Source organism: Chelonoidis abingdonii, chromosome 14, assembly GCF_003597395.2.
Source record: "Chelonoidis abingdonii isolate Lonesome George chromosome 14, CheloAbing_2.0, whole genome shotgun sequence".
NCBI lineage: Eukaryota > Metazoa > Chordata > Testudines > Testudinidae > Chelonoidis > Chelonoidis abingdonii.
In genome coordinates this window covers 34,831,970-34,838,354 of record NC_133782.1, presented here as the reverse complement: position 1 = coordinate 34,838,354, position 6,385 = coordinate 34,831,970, and the positions used below count along the sequence as shown (strand labels likewise).

General features: G+C 40.6%; 1 pseudogene; it reads right to left on the bottom strand.

Moving 5' to 3' along the window:
- Window positions 1-5,131: 5,131 nt before the first annotated feature.
- LOC116822022 (olfactory receptor OR9H1-like) lies at window positions 5,132-6,071 on the bottom strand (annotated as a pseudogene).
- Window positions 6,072-6,385: the final 314 nt, after the last annotated feature.

The following is a 6,385-nucleotide window of genomic DNA, read 5'->3' as shown; positions in this document are numbered from 1 at the left end:
CTGCCCTTGGAATCTGTGAATCTAAGAAATTAAATAACCCTCTCCTGTAACAAAACCACAGAGATTCATAGATTTCAAAGCCAGCATGGACCATTTGATCTTCTAACCTGACCTCCTGTACAATGTCAGCCAGAGAATTTCACCCCGTTATCCCTGTTCTTTTCCCGATAACTTGTGTTTTATTAAAGCATCTTCCAGAAAGGTACTCTGTCTTTATTTAGACAGACTCCACCATTTTCCTTGGCATCTCATCTCAACGGTTAAGCACTCTCACTGTCAAAAATGTGTGCCTGATTTTCAATTTGAATTCGCCTGATTTCTCTTCAAGATACTGACTCTTGTTATGCCTTCCTCTGCAAAAATAAAGATGCCTTTCATACCCAGAATATTCTCTCCTCTGTGATCATGTCTTCCCCCTGCCCCCTCCCCTCCAATCTTTGTTTTCACAACATAAACAGATTGTGTTCTTAACATCTGGTACACTGAGGCATTTTTTACCAGCTCTGACATGATTTCTGTGGCTTTTCTCTGCCATGTTTCCAGCTTTTTGACATGAGTTGAAGGTAACTGTGGGGTCACAAACTATCAGTGCTATGTTGTTTCCAAAAAGGCTAAGAACCTCTTCTACCAGGGGTTTACAGATATGATCCAATCATCTTTAAAACTTCTCTCAAATAAAATAAATAAACTGGTGTCACTTATCATTTCACAATGAAATCTGAAATCGATCTTTTATCTCTTCTCTGCACCATTTTCATTTTTTTAATATATCTTTTTTGAAGTATGCACGAGATGCAGATATTAGTGGTCTCTCCATTGCCATCTACTTTTCTCATTAGAATTTTTAAATTGCTGGCAACAATGGTACTTAGGCATTGCACAGGAGTTATAAAAACAATCAGGCTGGCTACAAGCTCAGTCAATATTCCATACAAGTGTGGAAATTAGTCATGTGTCTCAACAGCTGTACACACCGTAAACAAATTTTCTGCTCTTCTAGTCATCGGTGGTGTGGTGAATCCTCCTATGAGACCTGAGGTTGGTGAGGGGGGACTTTTTTCAGAATGACTGAAGAAGGATGTTCCAAATTCTTGCTCTTGCAGTTGAAAATTTCTGCCCCTAGCTCCCTGGGTTTATCGCCAGGCTATATTACTAACCATTTCAGTGTTGCTCAGGTCACTTAAAATGAGAGGGGTTCTGCAAACACACCCAAAGCAAACAGGATTACTGATGCTTCGATTCTTTTTACTCTTGTTTTTTCTGTCCTAGAGTAGACCTAAAAGAAGCCTTCAAGCCCTTGCAAATATCAGGAAATGTATCTGTGCACAAAACATACTTCCACTAATCCCTGAGAAAGTTTACCCTTCAAAAGACATACTACTGTGAGTTTCTGAGCAGGGGTGTTCCTTGAGTGCATACTTGCTTGGAACTGATCCACCATCAGTTGCTGAGAAGAAGCAAAAATCCTGGTGTTAATTGCCATTGTGTTGTCTTTAAAGCATGGTGGGTGTTTTCCCCATTTTTTAATTAATGGGTCTAAACTGTTTAAGAAGGGGAGGCATTTCAGAAGGAGCCTTACACAGGACCATTGTCCTTAAGGGAAATAATATAAAATTAATAGGAGCAGGAAACCTATAGCTCAGCTAGAAGCGGTAAGCTGGCTTCAGGCATAAGTGCATAGAATTCTCGAGCCTGTGTTATGCAGGAGGTCAGACTAGATGATGTAATGGTAGAATTGGTTGGAAACGTCCATTTAAACTTTTTTTTTTGGTGGAAAACTGGGTTTTTTAAGAACATGAAACATTCTGCAGATGTGTCTATTTTCCTCAAAGAAAAAGATTTTTTTTTTGGTCACAAAACCGAAAACAGATTTTATTTTTCATTTAGGGGGTCTTTGGTATTTTGATTAAAAGCCAATAAAATTGCAACAAAAATTACAAATATGAAAAAAAATAATCATTTTCATTGAAATGTTCCATGAAAAAAATATGTAATCCCCATTTGGTAAAGAGAGTTATATAATGGTCATTCCTGGCCTCATAATCTAAGAATTGTTATGTTGGGGAAAGGTTTCAGAGTGTTTGCCTTGTTAGTCTGTATCAGCCAAAAGAACAAGGAGTACTTGTGACCACAAGTACTCCATGTTCTTTATGCTGGGGAAATGGCAATTGTGGTAAGATTGTTCAGGCACTGTGTTGAATTTGATGAATTGCTCCATGATGCTGTCTATGGTGATGCTGCCTAGGGTGACCAACAGAATCTCACCAATGTATTTTTGGTGATTCAGTGACCAGGGCTTCCGTATCCATGCTGGGGTCATAGATGGGACCCGTATACTCAATCTGTGTCACCACAGCCTCTGTGTACCTACCCCTGAAGGACTGCTTGTCCTGGTCTGGCAGACTGGTGACATACCCAAACTAATCTTGGCTGTTGGGAAAAGTCAACAGTGCACAGATTTTTAGAAGTACAGAACTTTCAACAGGATATTTTGACAGTTCTGTCCCTGTCTCTGCCATTAGTCTGGCTTGTGTCTTCAGACAATTCTCTTCTCCTTTTGTGTCTCTGTGTCATCTTCTGTCTCTCGTTTATTCAGATCGGGGCATGGACTATCTTCTACCCTGTGTCTTGCCCAACAGCTAGAATATTGGAACCCCAAACTCAGGGGATGCTTTTAGGTATTACTTTTAATGCTAATAGTAGTAAATGCTGAGACAAATGTGGGGATTTTAGTAATAATTTCATCATTCCTATGCATAGTTTTGTTTCCCTCTGCGTTCTGTTTTACTTTACACTTAGGTCTGGCCTACACTACAGGCCTATATCTATATAACTATGTCTCTTGGAGGGGGTAAAAAAAATCCAGTTACTTTGACTTGACGCAGTGTGTAGACAGCACCATGTGGACAGGAAAGTTTCTCCAGCCAGCATAGCTACCGCCTCTCAGGGAGGTGGATTAAGGCTAGGCCTCTTCAGCTTGGAAAAGAGGAGACTAAGGGGGGATATGATAAAGTTATATAAAATCATGAGTGATGTGGAGAAAGTGGATAAGGAAAAGTTATTTACTTATTCCCATAATACAAGAACTAGGGGTCACCAAATGAAATTAATAGGTGGCAGGATTAAAACAAATAATAGGAAGTTCTTCTTCACACAGCGCACAGTCAACTTGTGGAACTCCTTACCTGAGGAGGTTGTGAAGGCTGGGACTATAACAATGTTTAAAAGGGAACTGGATAAATTCATGGTGGCAAGTCCATAAATGGCTATTAGCCAGGAAGGGTAAGGAATGGTGTCCCTAGCCTCTGTTCATCAGAGGTTGGAGATGGATGGCAGGAGAGAGCACTTGATCATTGCCTGTTAGCTTCACTCCCTCTGGGGCACCTGGCATTGGCCACTGTCAGTAGACAGATACTGGGCTAGATGGACCTTTAGTCTGACCCGTATGGCCATTCTTATGTTCTTCTGTTCTTATGTTATGTTAACTACGCTCCTTCCCATCACCATAGAGCATCTTCATTAAAGTGCTACAATGGTGCAGCTGCATCAGTGAATCATTTGAAGTGTAGACAGATTGTAAGTCTAAAGTGAAGGGACGAGATGTTGGACTCACAGAGATGTCTAGTTGGAGACCCAGAGTCACTGACAAATTGAATAAACCTACATATGTAAATGAAGGTTCTGAAAGAGGCAATGGAAACACCTAGCACAGCAAAGGCCCAGAGCTGGGGAACAAAGGAGAAAGGTGTCTGACGATGGCTGTGATAAGAACTGGGCTCATGGAGACTCAGGAGCTGTCACCTAGGATTGACAAAGAAACAGGGCAGAGCCAAGATGGATTCTCCAGCAGCGTGGCCTGGGGGAAGACCTGGCATTGGCCTGTCTGAACTCTGAACCACTAAGGGACTGTTTAAAAGCAGTTCTATGACAGAATCACTGGGACAGGCCCAACTGAATGGTTATTTGGCCTATTAATGCCCTAGGATTCCCACCAAATAAACCATGGTAGAAGCAGCAAGATGATCATTAGATGCTGTGGCTGATCTTCTCCTGAGCTGTTATCACACCTCTTCTTCAGCAGGTGCAACGGCTTTTGACGTCAGTGAGAGCCAATGGCATTCAGAGCCACTGCGGATGAGAAGAGTAGTTCACACTTGTCGTATGCCTCCTGTGTCTGAAATAGTCATGTATGTAGCTGTGAAAACAACTGACTTTGCTAGGCACTGGCTGAATTGAAAATCTGAAAGAAATTGTTTTAGATGATGATGATGATGATGATGATGATTCAGTGAACCAAACAAGTTGAAAAAAATATTTTGGGTTGAACAAAAAGTTTAGCCAGATTCCCCAAACACAATATTTTGCTTTTCTCATTTTGGAATTTTTAACCATTCTGCAGAAAATAAAATTGCTGTAAAATTCTAAATGAAAAAGCATTTTTGAATCAAACAATTAAAATGTTTTTTGTTTTTGTTTTTCTAACAAATATTGAAAGGAAAAGTTTTGATTTTAAAACAAATCTATTTTTTTCCTCTCCAACTGACCAAAAATTGGAAAACTCAACCAAAATTTGCCAAAGATTATGGTCAAACTAAATCCTAATTTTTCATCCACAAAATGTTTTGTCACTGACTGCAACACTGTGATTTGGAAAATGGTAATTTACCTCCTTTGGCCAATATTATGGAGATTAGTCACTGGAGCCAGACAGTAAAGTGCAATATAACCAAAAACACATATTAAGCAAAAGGTTTATTCTTCAGTTGGATCATCCTTGATAAACCAGTGGTGAAATTACAATACAGATCTCAGATACTCCCCAAGGTTCAGGGATGTTTGAATCTCTATTTCCAGACCAGATGCATTTCTAAGTTACATGAAGAGATAACAATGTGAAAAAATGTAACATGGATACACAGAGAGTTGTTCGATTTATTTTTAATACACTCTTATTTTGCCATACATCAGTGTTTGGGAGTGACATAAAATGTAGAGAGAGATGAGTACAAATGGGAACTGCAAGTTTAGATAGATAAATAGAAAGATAGATAGATGATAGAAATTTTGACTGTTACTGTACTGGTCTTATCATAGTCCAAGTATTATCGAGATCAATGTTCATAGAGAAGTTTCATTTTAAAAACACTGAGCTGATGGTCCTTTCCAAAGCTTTTTTCACAATGTGTGTTCCTCAGGCTGTAGATGAGGAGATTCAACATAAGGATGACCAGCGTATAAAACACAGACACCACTTTGTTCTGACCTGGAGCAGATAGTGAACTGGGTTGAGCATACATGAAGGTAAGAGTCCCATAAAATAAGCTCACAGACATCTTGTGGCAAGTGCAGGTGGAGAAGGCTCTGCATCTGCACTCAGCAGAGAGAATCCTGAGAATGGCAGAGATGATGTAGGCATAAGAGATGAGAATGACCATGGAGATGCTCATGAGAATGAAGCTGGATGAAGTGAACAGCACCAGTTCATTGATGTCTGTGTTGGTGCATGAGAGGCTTACCAGGAGTGGAATGTCACAGAAGAAGTGATCGATCTCATTGAACCCACAGAAACACAGTGTAAAGGTAAAGACTGTTTGCACCATGGAGTTTACACCACTGCAAACATAGGAACCCACCAGCAGCTGAATGCAAACCTGTTTGGACATGGCGATGGGATACAGGAGCGGATTGCAGATGGCGGTGTATCAATCATACGCCATGGCTGCCAGGATGAATGTCTCAGTCGTGACAAAGACACCGAAGAAGAATAATTGGGTGGCACATCCAATGAAGGAAATGGTTTTGCTGCCTGCTAAGAAGCTTGACATGGCTTTGGGGGCTATGGTCGAGGAGTAGCAGAGGTCTAAGAGTGACATGTTCATGAGGAAGAAATACATGGGGGTGTGCAGACAAGAGCTCGCTCTAATGAGGAAGACCATGATGGTGTTCCCCAGAATAGTTGTCAAATAAATGGCTAGAAACACCACAAAGGGTTCCACCTTGAGCCCTGGACCACTTCCAAATGCCAGCAGAATGAATTCCGTCAGTGCTGTGTGGTTTCTCTCTTTCATTGTCTCTATTTCCTTGGGAAAAGGAATGAGATAAGCATTAAAAAAGAACCAAAGAGCTAAGGAGAATGCATCAGGCTACAGGCCCCATTTGTAGCTCACTCTCATTGAAAATAAAGGCACATCTCCCACTGGCTTTGATAAAAGTGGACTTAACCCTTAGAAATATCATAGAGCACCATTTTGTTAACTTTCTCCCTGATAATTATTTACAAGAGAGGAATTTGCCTATAGAGGGCAAGCTTCTGCTACTCTTACTCATGCCCTTACTCACTAAGATCCATGGGACTCCCCTTAAAGTGAAGGAATACTTGACATGA